The 17,609-nt window shown below is 38.8% G+C and overlaps 2 protein-coding genes across 9 annotated transcripts in view; one reads left to right on the plus strand and one right to left on the minus strand.

Moving 5' to 3' along the window:
• CMSS1 (cms1 ribosomal small subunit homolog) overlaps positions 1-17,609 on the minus strand; it is a 370,849-nt gene that overhangs the window by 310,649 nt on the left and 42,591 nt on the right. The window lies entirely within an intron of this gene.
• The window catches only part of FILIP1L (filamin A interacting protein 1 like), a 296,807-nt gene that overhangs the window by 244,871 nt on the left and 34,327 nt on the right, over positions 1-17,609 (plus strand). The window contains exon 1 of one of the 8 annotated variants that reach the window (XM_050782048.1): positions 1,498-1,621. The exons of the other annotated variants lie outside the window; for them this stretch is intronic. The gene's annotated coding sequence lies outside the window, so the exon portion shown is untranslated. Of the gene's footprint in view, positions 1-1,497; positions 1,622-17,609 lie in introns of those variants that run through there. 8 annotated transcript variants of the gene reach the window in all.

Here is a 17,609-nt window from a genome sequence, read left to right on the forward strand (position 1 = left end):
TCACAAATATAGGGCAGAAGAGTTAAAACTAACAAAACTAACAAACTCAACATCCAAAATGTTAGTACACAACTGCAAATATTAAATTTTAAGTTCAGCTGAAGAGTATGTGTAACTCACTTCTCTTAAAATACCACAATGTATATGAAAGGCAAGAGTGAGTTTACTTTAGGTTTCTCAGTACGTACTCAGAGTGATCTAGAATAATGATAAAGTGAACTCCCAATTTAGCGAAGAGGACATACATTTAATGTTGTGCCCTGCATCTTTATTCCACACCATTTCCACTAACAACTCTGCAAACATCCTTTCTCCACTCCACACTAAGAAAATGAAGCAAGCAGACTATTTTCATCGTTCCTGTTTGACAAAACATATGGAAACAATAATTCTACAGACATATGTACATCATAATAGGAAGCAATCCTATTTTAATGTAATTTTAAAAGAGGTTTTAAAAGGACTGAAGCTACTAAAATTACTCATCTGAAGCTTGCAAACAAGAATGCCACGTCCCTAATTTATTTAGCAGATTCATATAGTTGGGCTAGAACTTTAGGTATGACTTCTCTTATAATTCAGAGGTGAATTCTCATTCACAAGAAATAGGATTTGTACAAGTGAATCTACCCCAGACTAGAGGATAATATGCTTAATTCAATCATATTTGGCTAATTTCTTTTTTCTTCACATGGTTATTTTTGTCTTTATTTTGTTTGCCCGTAGAAGAGAACAAACATTAAAACTGGCTCTAAAGTTATAATTTTATACATTGTGTTGAAAGTACAGCACAAAACATTTAATTTCTTTAAATTTTTTTCCCTGCCAAAAAATGATTAGTTTTAACTGCTTTCGTTAAAACACAGGCATGCAGAAATGGGGAAAGAGGAGGTTCTTTCAGGAAAAACACTGAAAAAAAAATAAGATTTCATCTGGCCTTCCCATCATCACTTGAAGAATTGTTTGGTAGTTAGATCATCAGGAAATAAAACAGTATCCTCTGAGGACCCCTACTCATTACAAAGAGGAAAGAGACGGTTTGAAGTCTAAATTACCCCCAGAGATGTCTCCACAAAACCCCACACTTCTCCTTTCCCTCTCCCGCCTACCCCCAGCAACCAAAAAAAAAGTATAATGAATTTACAAAAGTTTACATAAGAATAACAGGATGTGTATTGAAGTCCCTGGAGCAGTAACAGCTTTAGGGACCCAGAGGGAGAAAAGTTACAAGCAGATCGACCCTGCCTCCCAATGACTTGGTTAGCACTACAGGCGGGCGCCGGCGTCCCGGCCCACCGCTCATTCCGGCCCACCGCTCATTCCCTCCGGTGGGAGCCGGGAACCACGGTCCATTCACACGGCCGGAACGTCCGCAGGAGTCGGGGCGCGTTGCTGCGCTGCGGCGGCCGCGGGTCTCGCGGTCACCGGCGCCCCCGCCGACCGCACCGCACACGCGGAGCGCCTTATAAGGCGGAGCAGTGACGTAAGGCCCATAGGCCGGGCGCGCACTGCGCCCCGCTCGCATTGTTCGGGCGACTCCTGGAGCGCGCACAGCCGGCTCGCAGCGCGGCACCACAGCGGCCCGGCCAGGCCCCCGGCCGCCCCGGCGCAGGCAGCTCAGGTAAGCCCGGGAGAACAACTCCGCTCCACCAAGGGGCACTGCTGTCAGAGAGCCAGGTAGCAAGTCTGTGGGTGGCTGTTAAAGCTGTCTCAGCATCACAAACTGCAGACAGGTTTCACAAAGCGCATCCAATGAATTCGAGGTTCAAAACCATTTCCAACTCACACAAAACTTGAAAGTAAAAGTTTTCTCCGGCGGAGAAAACAGATTAGAGATTTAATTTTAAATGTTGAGAGGTGGGAGCTAACTGTATTACATACGCTTTCAAGTGAGCTACACATTGAATTCTGCCCATATTGAGAAATCTTTGGGGAAAGGGTGGGGGAGACTTATATTGTATGGCAGCAACCCTATCTCTTGATCCTCTTTCTCCCCCGGACTCAAACTCGCTTGTCTTACATGAGCAGAATGCGAAAATTTGTTAGTGCCAGGTTTTCCCCTCTTTTTGTAAATGTTAATATAAGTGACTAGAAAAACACGGTTAGGAATACATCTTGGAATTAAGACGAACCTAACTTAAAAAGTAAAATCTTTTTAAACTTCAAAAAATCGTATAAATGCTATTTTGTCTTAAAAGCATATGTCAATTTGTACAAGGAAGCAACTATCATAGTTTTGAGTTCCAACTTTCTGCTTCAAGTGCAGATACTGGAAAAATGACAAACCTCACAGTTATCATTTCTAGAGTAATATTTTGGATAGTAGTATATAGTAGTATATTATGTAAAAAATGCCAATTTAAAAGGTAAAACTTATAGAATAACTGTATTAATCAGTAGCATTTTAAACCATAATTAGTTACATCTAAATCCTGAAGAGGCTATTGCTACTAGTGAACTCTTACAGTATGGTAACTGAACACTTGGCAGAAAAATCTTCATAATATTTCACTTCATTTTTTCCAACTAAAAGTCAACAGAGGAATTAAAAATAAAAGGTTATGTCAACTTTAGAACACTGGAATAGGAGATGAAAAACTGATTCATCATTCAAACCTTATCTAGTCTAAACATATATTGTAAAATAAAATGTTAACAACTGTGTGACAGAATTGTCCCTTTTAAAACAGTCTCTATGTTTTATAAGTATATACAATTCAAACTCAGAATTCACAGGCTGCCATTTATATTTACTTCAAGATATAAAAATGCCGGCATTTTAGTTGGCACTAAAATGACCATATAAGATAACTAGAGATACAGTAAAAGTTTAACAGAGGAGCAGCACACTATAACCACTGAGGTGTATGTGTGTGTCACAAATTCGTGTTTTTAATATTTAATTGTCAGTGAGAAGAAAATGTCAGATCCCAGATTTATCACTGAAACACAGCATTAAAAAAAATACTCAAAATGTGGGTTATATCTGTATATTTCTAATAATTTCTATTGGAGGGTTTTTAAAAGTATATGACGTTGGTGCCTATCATTTTTGCCTCATAGGAGTTTTTTTGTTTTTGCTAATTTTGTGTGGAGCAATGCAAGACTTTGGTTTTCACATTTTAAAAGAAAAATTGTATGTTATTTGGCCTGAGGATAAGGCTACATAAACTGCAGGTTAGTACTGAGAAGTAGGATTTTCCACAAACTATTATTTCTAACCGAGGGAAGCCTACCATAATGAGAAGCGCGGGGCCAACACCCATGTCACCGTGGAGAAGTACAGAATATGCAGTGGAAGAGTTGTTTATTTGATATAAGCAGTAATTGGAAACTGAAAAATTCCTGCGTTGGAAAAAAGATATTTTGCTCTTCTGAATCTAACAGAGGAAAAGACAAACAGAAACCATCAATTATTGTTCCAGCTATACCCAGGGTACCATCTGTACCATAAACTATAACTCAACTGTTGAAAATCGTAACTTCCATCAAAACTCTTAACAGCTGTGTTTCCAGTGTCTGCCTTTTATTTTTTTAAAGCAGGCAAGCATCCATTTTTAAAAATTTTAAAATAACACTTTTTAATATTTCACACTTTTTCCCATTTATTAAAGCATGGTTCAAAGAACAATCGCATATTAAGACCTCTTTTAAAACTGAAAGCTAAGTATGATTTATCATGGATACATTATCTCACAGTGGGCTCTTTGGGTGAGCATTTCTTAGTCCTTGGGACAATCTGTATGATGGAAAAATGTTTTTGATAGAATGAATGTGAATTTCTACACTTCCAAATAAAGCACATAATAATTTTACGCTTAGTAAGTTCATTTGCCCTTTTGTGGTGTTTAACCTTAACTGTTAAGCCCCGGTATTTTTGTGCTACTTTCCTAATGCTGTGATGGAGACTATAGTAACAGCCAGTATGAAAACACAAATCAAGCCTTGACTTAACTTTCCAGTTCTCTTGCAGTTCCCATTAATTTGCCTTCTCAAAAGGCTGTAAATTTTGTTTAAGGGTTCTCTGCTGTACCTTCCCCTCCAAAAAAGTGCCTTTGGTAATAAATGCATTTTGAGATTTAAGAAAAAAAGTGAAAATGTAGGAGGAAGAATAAGATTCCAATAATTCTTCCTAGGTCATGTTCTGTCCATGTCTAGTGCTTCAGGGCAAAGTGAACATTTTACAAGGTGAATAGAAAAAAAAAAAAAAAAATACAGCCTCTCCTATTTAAAGGAAAAAGGAAGGGGGGCAAGAAGAGAACTGTTTATAAAAGACTGGATATTGTGGATGTAAAGCAATATTGGTCTCAACCTGCTTCAGGAACTGAAATGGCCCCATCTGTTGTTCACAGAGCCTGTCATCTTTGAAAAAATCTAATACACCCTACCTTATCTGTTGGACATATTAATTTTACATGATTTTTAGGGTCCATTTAATTTGTATTTGACTATGAATTCAGCTTCAATTTAAACTGATTGTTTAGTTTCTGTAAATTATATTTAAATAAGGATTTAAAGATGGAGAGACACCGCATATGCAGCCAGCATCACAAACCTTCAAAGCAGTATTTCTGTGGTTGCTGCTGTCATCACTACAGCATTTTCTAGCCACCGATCAAGTCACGTATGCTTAAAGTGTGCTGCAATGACTTTTAGAACCTCCTCTGGCTGGCTGATCATTTTCTACTTAAAATGAGGTGGGACATTCATGTTTTGAATCACTTTGTTAGGTGCACTAATTCCTAGCAGATTATCACCAACACTTATAAGCCCTTGCACATCCCTCTTTTTTTTTTTAAAAAAAAGAGTGAGATTCTCCTTGACCTTCATCTGCACTAACATCGTCTCTGCCTGGGAAAGCTGGGCAAAGAAAGATGGGAAGGCTCGCCAAGGAAAGTCCCTTGTTTCTTTTTCAGATATGAGAGAAACACTCCCTCTTCATGCTTGTTCTCTGAGATGCTTTAGCAGATTAAGATAGGACAGCAGCAGTTTTAAGTCTGAGCCCAAGAACGAGAACACATTAGCAGTATTCTTTTTTCCAGTCTGACCATCCTCACATTTCTATGCTCTACTGGCTCCAAAATGTGATTAATTGTTAAGTATAGATTTTTTTTTTTTTTAACAAGCTTAGGGAATGATGTGTTTGTGGGGGCAGGCGGGGGAGCAGTAGGGAGGCAAGTAGAGTAGATAGGAAAGTGTATGATTGGGACAAACAGGATGCAGACATACCTCAACTCCTGTGTCTGTTTATGATAACTACTTATTCTAGCCTAAAGGAGTTATTATCAGCAAAAGAGAGCATATATTACATCAAAACAGCAAACATTCAACTATGAATTTGAGAAGTACCTTGATAAGGTACTTTACTATATGGAAAATGGGATACCCCAGGCCCCAGAGTCACACACACACACACAGAGTCTTGGCACAGAATATACACAGAATTTTACAGCTGGAAGGGGCAATGGAGGTCATCTGATCCAAATGCCTCCCTTTACAGAAGAAACTGATGTCCACAGTGTGACTTGACCCAGAGACACAGCTATGCAGAAGTAGGGCCAGGGCTCCCTGCATTCTTGGGCTACAGCTCACCAGTAGTTTTTCCTTAATTAATGCTAGGAAGAGAGGAGAACAGAAGCCCCAGAAAAAGCCTCCGTACTGTAGGTGTTAATTTAGATATAAAATCCATTAAAAAAAGAAAGTAGAAAGGTTCAAAGTTCTTAAGTATAAGCAATAAAAAAGCAAAGGATAAGGAAGCATTGTGAAAATCAATACAATTTAATCAGGCTACAACAGAAGGGAGGTGATAAAGGGAGGAAAGAGAAAACAAAAAATAAGTGTATTTAAAGGTCCTCCGGCTGGCAAATCCCACTCTCTACTTGGAAGGTGAGAGGTGCCTTGGAAAGACTATGTACTCTGTGGTCAAAGACATTTAGGTCTGAACCACTAACTTGACAAATCACCTTCTATTACTATCTTACAGCTAAGCATTTTGCATTCCTCAGATGTCCCCAGTTAGCAGGATCCCTTTCAAAATTCAAAGTGACTCAGTGCCTTCAAAACAACCTCCCCAAAAACTGCAGAGGAAGTCACCTATAAAGGCTATAAGCTCCTGGTGATACCTACCCTGCTTTATTTTCCTTCAAACTGTGCACTGTGATGTGACATTAAATTACTCATTAATGATTTATTTGCTTATTTTCTGTCTCTTGGACTATAAACTCATTCAGGGTCAGTTTTACAACCAGCTTTACCTCCAGTGCCTAGGAAGGTACCCAGGTACAATTAGTAGGTGTGTTGCTGGGACAAAAAAGGTGTTGGATAAATATACGAACATATTACAACCTAGAAGCTGCTTATTTGATACCAAAAAAAAAAAAAAAAAAAAAAAAAAAGTGTTTCTGCAAACAATGGGCTGTGGAGGGCCCCTTCTTCTAGATTTTGTTTAGGAGCCGAAAACAAATCTCAGCCACTACTTAAAGCAACCATATGGAAGTGACTTACAGAAATCAGTTAGGCTCAGGTTAAGTCAAGGCAGTGACTTAACTAGAAACCAAGTTAGGCTCAGGTTAAGTCAGAAAAACCAGAAACCAAGTTAGGCTCAGATTAAGTCAAGGCAGTGAAATCTGCTCTGTACGGCAGTATGTGTTATATAGGTAGACTAAGTCAGATGCTTTTCTGCCCACCTTCATCTACCGCAGTTTAACTCCCTCCCCAATAAGATAAGACTTTGTATACGTGGTGAAGGAGTACCAGGTGAGTCACCCTGGGGCATGGAATGGCCTTCAAGCAAAATATGGAAGAACACAGTGCAGTGGTTAATGAAGGGTGGACTCTTCTGAATTTCTCTAATCTCTGTGCTTCAGGTGAAGATGCATTTATGGGGCACAAATGGCTTATCTTTGCCATGCAGCAGACTGCCTTTCCCAAGCATGTACCTAATTCCAAAGTTTCTGTGGGTAACCCAGTGTATCTCCCAGATTTTACAGAAGAGTGATTTTTCTTTAATTTCAAAGTTAGATTACTCCAGTGTCAACCTGTGAAGCTAGCCTAGGGCTTGTAATTCTCCTCAGCAGTAGCGAACATTTACTGAGCTAAGCACAAGGCATGACAACAGGCCCAGCAACTAAGTTCACCACACACCATACCGTGTCACTAACCCAGCTATAGCTACTAGCATGGACTGGTACCACATTAATGACAAGGACTAAGATCACTAGCAGCTCTTGGACAACAACTTCAATTATGGTCCCATCCCTGCTCTTTTTTAACGGACTGGTAATGCAATGTGGGTAAGAGAGATCAGCTACACATAAAAACTAAGTAAAGATAAACAGTGTGGGAGAGTGCTTATAAAAACTTCAACAGAATATAGTCAATGGCCAACCTTGCTGAATAGTGACACTGAACTGACATGGATGAATGTTGGTGTCTCAATGGTGAGACTAAAAGAGTAAGAATAATGGGTCGATAAATCAGAGTTCTACTCTTCTTAGCTCTGCCATCCATTTAATGGGTGAGACTCCTGTTCCCTTGGTTTCTACAAACTACAAAAAAGGGAACAATGTCATCCACCCCAAGTATTTCTCAGTTCCCAATAAAGATTGAATAATGAGCAATAACCCCCATGGGAACTCTGATCAAGTAGAGAAGAGACAATATAAAAATACAAGCTACTGATTATATCACTACAGAGACAAATTAGCTGAAGAAAATGAGGGTAATTTGAGGAAAAGAGTCCACATGTAAATGGAGAAAAGATGAACATGGCTGTAGCACTTGGGCTTGTGAGAGCTCCAAATCACTGTATCTAGAGCAGCCTCAAAGATAAAGTCAGTCCTCTAAGATGGGCTCCCCTGACAGAAGCAAATCTGCCAGATTTATTGTGTCTCATGGCCCACCAGTCCTGGAACAAAAGTTTAAAGGTGAAATAAGTTTTTCTCTTTCCTTTTAAAATTCATTTTTATGTGAATCAAAACAAAAACAAATCTCTGAGCAGAGATCATAAGTGGAATGTAAAACATCACATTTGGGCTGGCAAGACTCAAGTGTCTGCCTGTTAAATTTGAAGAAAAGGAAGGAGTTGCTTGGTCTAGGAGCCTAGGGAGAGTTGCTGGTTTCTTGCTGAAGACAAACACCCATGCAGTGAGATACTGTGGAAGTCCCTTAGTCTTAACTTGTTAGTCTGTTAATTGGGCATGGCAGAAGAAGTGAATTATTCTGTGGAATTTTGTGAAAATGAATCCACTCCTGCTAAAAGGAAGATTATCTACTTTTCAAACACTCATGTTATTAAAATAAATACATTATGTTTGAAGTTGCATATTATTCTTGAGGCTTTCAAATAAAAGTGACAGTAACTTTGTCAAGTAATTTGGGGCTCCCCCAAATTCTGCCCCATAAGATTATTTTTACAGTTCAATAAAATTCATTAGGCTGAACACAGATGCAAAGAATCACAGGCAGAGTTAAGATTCTCTGGCCAGTTTCCCCCATCTGGACTTTAATTAAATTTGTCTCCAAGTGAATTCTTCACTTCACCAAATGGTTCTCCTTCCAGAAGTGACAAGAACAAGAGGAACAAAACTCTACTTGTCCATCTTCCATTCTAATAACAAGTAATTCTGAGAACTTTAGGTACTACTCAGCCTAAGGGATGGTTCTACTCCCCTAGGAAGTGGTTCTTTTTACCTCTCAATCATTTGGTTAAGTATGTACAGAGTTCAAACCCATATGAGGGATACAGAGATATCATTCCTTTAAGGAGTTTACAGTTGGCTTAACGGCAAAAGTAATGTACTAAAACAAATTAGAAAGCAGTACAAAATAACATAGACTATTTAGGTAATAAAGCTGTAAGGGCTGTGGGGACTTAGAAAAGGAAAATCAGCCAGGGTTAGACAAGTTCAGAAACACTCATGGAAAAGATGGGAACTGAAATGTAAATGGAGATGACTGAATGCAGCATTTCAAAAAAGATGGCAGACTTATTCTTCAGAAGTCTACTATGAAAGGACAACCTGAGGCTAAAAGAGAAATAAGGTTTGTGCCAAGATCAGAATACCCAGCCCATTATTTAGCCTTCAGAACAACCTGGACTTACACAGAAAGGAAGGCAGCTTAAGGTAACATCAATTTAACCTGAAGTTTAAATGTGATGAAGCAGTTGGTACAGTGCCAGACCCATAGCAGATACTGTTACTCTTCTAGTTATGCCAGTCTATCCTTAGGGATGATGCTCCTTCATCATCTGGTGCCGCCAGACTGACATAGGGACTGTCTCAGGCCAAAGAGGAGGTGCTTTGTAGGATGCAGTCATGAAGAATTCCTGTTCTCAGACACCCAGCTGTGAAGTGGAGTAAAGGATTAAGCTTGTTGAAGATCTGTCTCTAGAGTGCCTAACCTTAGCCACTCTTTACAGAGAGGTTACCCTTTACCTTGATTTCCCTGCTTACAAGGCAGTCCCCCCTATCAGAAACCCACAAGAACTTTCCTAAAAATGTCTTACTCATCTGAAGTAAGAAACAACTTCCTGAACAGGTAAAGGACCAAAGAGAGCTGGTGACTACAAAAGGCTTAAAAGCTAGTTTGGAATCTCCCTGTTTTACCATGCACCCACAAAAAACAAATCTGTAAGACAAATCTTACAATTTGGGCTAAATGGCTTATATCAGATCCTAGCCACAAACAATAGAGTCCCTTTTGAAATTAACAATGTAAATACTTTTTGTCCAGGTGTTAATTTTTCAGTTTAATTGTCCTTTCAGTTTAGTATAACATTTTAAGTACTTATTTGCTTTTACAGCATACTTACAACTTGTGAACTACAACCGATGCAAATAAACTTGAATCCCATGGAATTCCAATTACAGTTTTCCATTCTTTTGAACCATTGAGACTTGATGAGCCATAAAATCTCTTGACATGTGAATCTGTATACGGTGTTATATAGGAAAGAAGGGAGGAAAGGACTTTAAAAGTTGTTGGGAGTATTTATTTTGTGGAACTGAGATTTGAAGATTGCCAAAGGCTTTGTAGACCTTAGAGTCAAAATTGCACTGCTCTCCCCATGTTGCAGCTAAGGTGACAAGCAGATGAGGCACGGTCAGATAGTTAAGTCACTAGCAGATTTTGGTCCAAGATTTCCTGGCCATCAGATATGTGGCTTTTCAAATGTTTAACACCTGAGGTTCTGCTTTCTTTGTTTGTAGCTGTGAATTAGTAAACTTTAAAAAGTGATGAATAGTGAAGCCAGAGATTTTTTCAAAAACCCTTTTTTTTTCCAGCTACTCAAACCTGAGATAGTTTGCCTTCTCTTAAAATTCAAATCACAAGGTAAGATATGGTCAGGGCAATCATGGATGGTATTCAAATAGCACACACATGAGGTATACTATAGTCATTTCTTTAACTGCCACAAACAACATTTCTCACATAAACTAAATGTAGGAAACTCCTGCTTAGGGACAGCATAAGCAGCAGACCCAGGGCCAAGAGAAGTGGGGTATAAAGTCATTGCTCTCACCTCTAGCAGATATGCTGTTGACCACTGTCATTATTTTGATGGAATTACTCCTTGCTATGCAAGCTTAATATCCTCTAAAACACGTTCATCTTAAAAGAACCCAACTTACAGGAAAGGAAGTACGATCAGACTGTTTATGCATTCTGTCTTTTCAGTATTCAGAACTTGCTGAAAAGGAAAACATAACCCAAATGCTCTGGACTTACAGTCAAGGGAAAATTAAACAAGGCTCAGATAACCAAAATAATTTTAATTTGTACAAAGCATGCAAGAGGACAAGCAAAACAGAGACCACAAGAAAAATGGTCATTCATGTTCCAGCAGATTACAGAATAAAAACTTTTCCACCTGTCTGTAATTAGAGATTGCATAGGGCCCAAACTCCAGCTTTAAAAATATCATGGATGAGATTTAAACCAATCATCCGCAGGAACTAGGAAGAGTAGGTAAAGGTAGAAGTAGGATGCTCACTGTGGCTCATGATCTAATTGTTTGCTCAGCAGGAAGTCAAGCCACACATTAACCCTCATCCTCTAACTGCCTGAACCTCTAAGTACTCTTAAATGTATTAAATTTCCCTATTTTCCTTGTTCCTTGTTTACTGACTTATGACAGCAAAACTGGAGGACCCAAAAAAGTCCTCTAGGGATCAAAATGTTTCACATCTTATACTCTTCAGACTGCTATCTATCCTGTTTCTATGGCAAACTGTGACTTCAGTAGTCACAGTAAAACACAGGCATCTGTTGTTGTGGTTTCTAAATTTCTGAAGTTTGAATTTCCCACTAACAAGTTAGGAAACGTTTGGTTTCCCAAGCATACCACTTTAGCCACTGCCTCTGTGTAGGCAGCCAGAGTACAAGGAGGTGAAAACCAGTGAACTTATCCATTCTGGCACATGACTGGTCCCTCTTTTGGCTTTTTATTAAATATGGTGAACTCAACAACAATTAAGGTAAGAAAGCCACGTAAAAAAGGAAAGCCCTTTTTAAAAAAACAACAACAAAACAGAAGCTTAAAAAAGTTTTAACTTTTTGTTCAGAATAAGTTCTCGAAAAGGATACACGCTTTGTAATCTACTTTTTAAAAAGGAGAGAATAAAGGAAAGAAAAGCAGCCCACTGAAGAGTAAGGATTAAGAGAAGGAATCATACTAAATCCTCCAAAATACCCATATGCAATATCTGAATGAAAATAACCTGTGACCTGGGAAGAGAAAAAAGGGACTAATGGAGGTTAAAAACAAAATTTAACAGCTACATTGGAATGATTTTCTAAAGAATCATTCCTGGATTCTTTAATCTGCTAAAATACAAAAGGATCATTGAAATATAAATGGATTGTGAGCAATAAAAAAATATATTCTTAATAAAATACATACACACATATTTCTAAGGAGATATATATATACAGTATTATGCCCTTGAAGTCTGTCTGAGAAATGGCTGCCTGTTAAAAATATTTTCCAAGAACTTTAGGTTCCTTGAAATGTTCTATAGAAATAGTATTTATGACAAACCCACCTCCTCTGGGGAACATGAGATGTTATTACTGGCAAAGTCACAATTTTTTAAACCATCCAAAAATAATTATGAATTTATGCCAAATGACGAAACTTGCTATATTATTATAATGACTAAGAGAATATTTGCTAATGTCTCAAGATCAAGGCTCAAAGTAGCCATAAACCTACAGGAAATACTGTGACACAATACTGGATTGCTAGTGGTGGTGATTTGGGATCTTTGACAGGCAGAATATTACAACACACAAATTTCACTGGAGAGGATGGCTCATGAGATATAATGTATGAGATAGGAAGTGTGAATGTACATGTAATGGGGTGAGAAACAGGATTTGGAGTAAAATCTACACTGGCATTCTGGCTGTGCCAATTACTACCAGGACCTGTGGCAAATTAACTTTTTTGAGCCTCAGTTCTTATTTGTAAAATAAGAAGACAGTAATACCTGCCTCCTATGACTGTTTCCAGGACTAACATGGTATATGGCATATAAAAATTGTTCAACCAGCTGTTATTCGTAGACTATAGAGAGGAGGGCCTACTATATGTCTATTGCTTAGTTATACCCATACTTTCAAATATGGTACCTATTTCAAAAATAGAAGAAGTATTTTTTCAAATATTTATTGAACCCCAATTAAGTACCAGGTACTGCTCCCTACCAGAAATATAGTATTGAATAAAACAGACCAATGATTGACTAATCATTGAATAAGATGCGTGTGTGCACACATACACACACCGCTACCTGCATGAAGTTTATATTCTAGTAGGAGAGACAGTCAGTAATCAATAAATACATAAAATATAGTATGCCAGATGGTACTAATGAGGTGAGGGGAGTCCAGTGCTCCTGGGGAGACAGCGAGCACAAAAGCACACCATGCTGCGTTCTGTTTGAGGAACAGCAAGGAAGCTGGTGAGTGGGCAGAGGAGCAGAGTGAGCAAAGAGGAGAATAGTGGAAGGGGTCAGGGAGTCAAGTGGGTGGAGCAGAAAGCATGGGAATGAACAAATGAACACCAAAAACATGGTATGGGATAAGAGGGAACTCTTCTGAGGTCAACATTGTTTTGTCTGGGGTTTCTAGCATATAACCTTGTGGTTAGGTAGAAAGAACACAGACTTTGCAGCCAGTGAATTTTTATTCTGGTCTGTTACCTGTACTGTTTGGAAAATTATTTAACCTCTATAAATTTTAGTTGTTTGGTTTCTCCTCCATGTGCAAAATGAGAATAGTAATACTTACCTTATAAAGTTGCTATAAGTATTAAGTGAGATCTAGTGGCACAGAATAGCCCTTCAATATGCTTACTTCCTTCTCTTTATAAGCCAAGTCTCACACTGGGAATTGGAGTCTACACTCTAGTTCCAGTTCCGGGGCCACCATAATGATGGCCTTGCTTGGTATTTAATCTGCCTGGGCCTCAGTTTTTCAACTAAGAAAATAAATGCAGGTGCTATACACAGACATTATAAAGATAGAAAATAATCTTACTGTTACAATCTATCTTAATAATTTCAAAACAGCAAAAGTATATGTCTCCCATACCTCCTACATATTAATTCCATTAAAAATAGATCCTACAAAGTTTAATTTCTTTAGCATGAAGTTGTAAATATGTATTTAGCAATCACGTTTATTTTTATTCCCTTTTCCTGCCCCTGCTTAAGAACACTGATCTAATGGAAAGATCTCCAACAAATGTTTGGCTGCAAAAAACAAGATGCTGAGGAACAGTGTTTGTAAGCTACTTTTGTGTAAAAAGGGGAGAGCATAAGAATCTTTATTTATATTTGCTTATTTACTCATAAAGAAACTCTACAAGTACATAAGAGAAACTAATATCAGTGGTTACAGTTGGGGAGATAAATGATGTGGTAAGAGGAAGACTGTTCCTAGTATATCTTTTAATACACACATTTTGAAATATGTATCAAATATTTAGGAATACTAATTTAATCTAAAAATCCACAATTGAAATTTAAAGAGTTAAAAGTACACAAAATAAACTGCAAAATTAATTATCCAACAATATGAAAACCCCAAATGACCTATTTCTCAGACAACTAGGGTATCTTTCAATCTGTTGCTTTGTATTTTCTTCTGAAGAGCTCAAAAAAGCATTATAAAATATCCTTCATAGTCTTCCTGACATTTTTGGCTATGGAAACCAAGCTCAGGAATAGTATATACAGTGTACTAACCCAGTCAACCCAGCCTGACTTTGAGTCCCCAAGTACAGGAGTCCCCAACCCTAGGGCCAAAGACCAGTATACCAGTCTGAGGCCTATTATTGGGTCACATAGCAGGAGGTGAGCAGCAGGATGAGGCAGCATTACTGCCTGAACTTTGCCTCCTGTCAGATCAGCAGCAGCATTAGGTTCTCATAGGAGTGTGAACCCTATTGTTAACTGCACAGGTGAGGAATCTAGGTTGCATGCTCCGTATGAGAATCTAATGCCTGATGATCTAAAGTGGGACAATTTCATCCCCAAACCATCCACCACCACCCTCCCCCAAGTCCATGGAAAAACTGTGTTTGACAAAACTGGTCCCTGGTGCCAAAAAGGTTGAGGGACTGCTGCCCAAGTAGACCATGTCTGTGAGTATCTAAATCCAGCAGACAAAGTACATATTCACATCCAAAAAATGAAGAGCAGGAGTAAGATGAGCAGAGCATCAGTGAGGCTTTGGGAAGGTCAACTATTAGCATCCATTTTGATATGCTGGCATTTCATTGGATATTGAACATTCACAGCATCGTTCTCTTCCAGGAAGGGAGAAGAGCTGTGGAGTAGATCTATGAGCAAAAGAGAAATGGAAGACAGTGGCTGATCCCAAATACATTTGAGTAGCAGATAATTAAGAGTTATACAGGCCAGAGACAATGAATACAAAGAATCTTAAGTCTACCCAAAAATTATCCCCTGAAATAGTGACTTCTCAAACAGACTCAATTTCTTCACAATATCTGGAGACATTCAGTAGTTGTCACAACTGAGTTGGAGATACTATGTTACTCCTGGCATTTGGTAGGTAGAGACCAGGGATGCTGCTAAACATCCTACAGTGCACAGGACAGCCCCCACAACAAAGAATTAACCAAAATGTCACCAATGCTAAGGCTGAAAAACCCTGACTTAAAATGACAATCATTATGACTAACCATGTGCATAGCTGAAAAGATCCACGAAAAGCCTTAAAATAGATCGCAATAAACATTATGTAGTCATATCTTTCATTCCAATGTGATTTGTGCTATTTTCCCCCAGCTGACCCCTACTTTAGGCCAGCACATTGTGACCGATGTGCTCATCTGTGTTGTCTCACTGTCCTACTTTTTTTTCCAATATGGCAAGCAAGTAGCACTTTTATTTTAAAAAAGTTTTATTTGATTTTTTAAATGAAAATTAGAACTATATTTAGGGCCTTCAACATGATGTTTTTATATATCTAGACATCATGGAATGGCTAAATCAAGCTAATTAACGTATTTGTTACCTTACATACTTATCATTTTTTTGTGGTGAGAACATCTAAAACCTACTCTTTTAGTACTCACCATCCTACTCCTAATGAGAACTGACATGTATTGTGCCAGGCAGTATGATAAGGACTTTTTGTATGGATTGTTTTTTATTAATCCTCAGAACAACCCTATTGTGAGGGAGGCTCTAATATTATCCCCATTCTACAGATGAAGAAAATGAGACTTGTAGGGAGGTTAAATTGCTTGCTCAAGTCACACTAGATAGAAGTTGGAAAGCCAGGATTCAACTGCAAAAACTGAACTCCAGAGTCTGAATTTCTTGCTCTGTACTGCCCTGCCCTGCCTCTCATAGTTTTCTACTGTCTCACTCCTATTGGTGCTTCAGTGCTGGAGAGTGTACATGCTGTCAGTCATTCCACCTGCCCTCTGCCACCTGTACTGTTTACTGCAATCTCTTGCTGGGGTAATAGGGAACAGGCAGTAGGGAAGACATCAGTCCTGCCTTAAAGAAGGCTACCTTGGGCAAACAGACGAGATACAGAAGAATGTAGATCACAGAGTACAAAATCAACTGCAGAGAGAGGGAAGAAGGAATGGAGACAATGAGACATAATGAAAGTGTTAGGAACCTGAGGACAAGCCCAGGAGCACCATCACCACGTTACATGTAAAGGCAGCTCTGCATGCCATGAACCAGGAGGCACTTTTAGGAATATACATACATCTGTGATAATACAAGGCATCACTTGCTGAGTGGCTTTTTGAATACTTCTCCCTAGAGGGACAGGGCAGCCAGAGGAAGGCATCATGGCTGTAGAAGGCCCAGGTAGGCTTTGGAGGATTAAGGGACATCTACCTGAAACTGTTAGTCTGACAAAGACCTAAAGTCTTAGTCTGTTGGAAGACAGGCATTTTTTTTTTGGGAGGGTGGGGGGTGTATTAGCAATCAAAATGGAAAGTATGCAAAACAAGAAACTTTGATTTAAGGAAGCTTTTCTAAATACGCAAGAACCCCAATTCAGAGTGGTGGTGGGAGCGGGCGGAGGGGGGGAACAAAAAGAAAAGTGAGAAAAATGAGTGGGCTTTCTATTTAGCACAGCAGTGTATTCACAGTAATTAACTTTTTAAAAGTTCCTTCTTGATAGATATCATCTGAGTAAATGGCATAAAGAAAAATTCATTTGAGTAGGTATTTTTAATAAGAAAAATTAAAAGAGTGATAGGAGAGGCACAATATTCATGGTATTAAATGAACATCCATTGTCCAAAGGCTCTTACTAGAAAGCTCCCTAACAATACAGTATTGCAGAAGTCAAAACACATTATTTAGGTGATAATTACCCTGGTACAGATTTACATGTGCTGTACTTGTTGTCACTCCCCTGTCAGTTCAATTTCTTCTTCCAGGCCTAGCCTGAGCACCTTTTCAAGTCTCTACCTGGCCCTTTCACAGGGGCATGGACAGTGTCTTTTCTAGCCCAGATTCATGGGCACCTCCTTTGTTCTCAAGATGAAAATATTCTCCTTTTAGCTGCCTAACTACCCAAGCTCTGTGCCTATGGACTCCCAGACTGGCCTTTTATTGGTTCTGGAACCTCACCTTTCGGAGACCCTTTTTCTCAGTTACTTTGCTCCTTTTTCTGCTCTTAAAAGAGTGAGACTTGCCCCAATTCCAGTCCTTGGGCTCAATTTGAGGATTTCAGTAACTCTTTTTTTAGAATCCTGCTTCTCTGCTAAAAGCTCCCAAGCTCCTTATAAGTAATGGGTCATTTGACTATTTGCATCTTATTTCACTTCTCCTGACCTCTGGGGAGCCTAGTAAGATTAATAGTTCAGGTGATGAAGAGTCCTGACTAACAGTGTCCCATTTTTACCATATATTCCTCTGACACCAAGCTAAAGCTTCCTCTGTAACTTCATGCCCTAATTCTTCTTTCACAATGAAGGAAAATAGTATTAACCCAAATTGCTGGGTCTGGACCCATTTATAGTGTCTCTAAAGGATCTCAATGATGATGACAGGATCTTCAGTAACAAGGACATAAAGCAGACACAGATGTACACTCAT

Source organism: Macaca thibetana, chromosome 2, assembly GCF_024542745.1.
Source record: "Macaca thibetana thibetana isolate TM-01 chromosome 2, ASM2454274v1, whole genome shotgun sequence".
NCBI lineage: Eukaryota > Metazoa > Chordata > Mammalia > Primates > Cercopithecidae > Macaca > Macaca thibetana.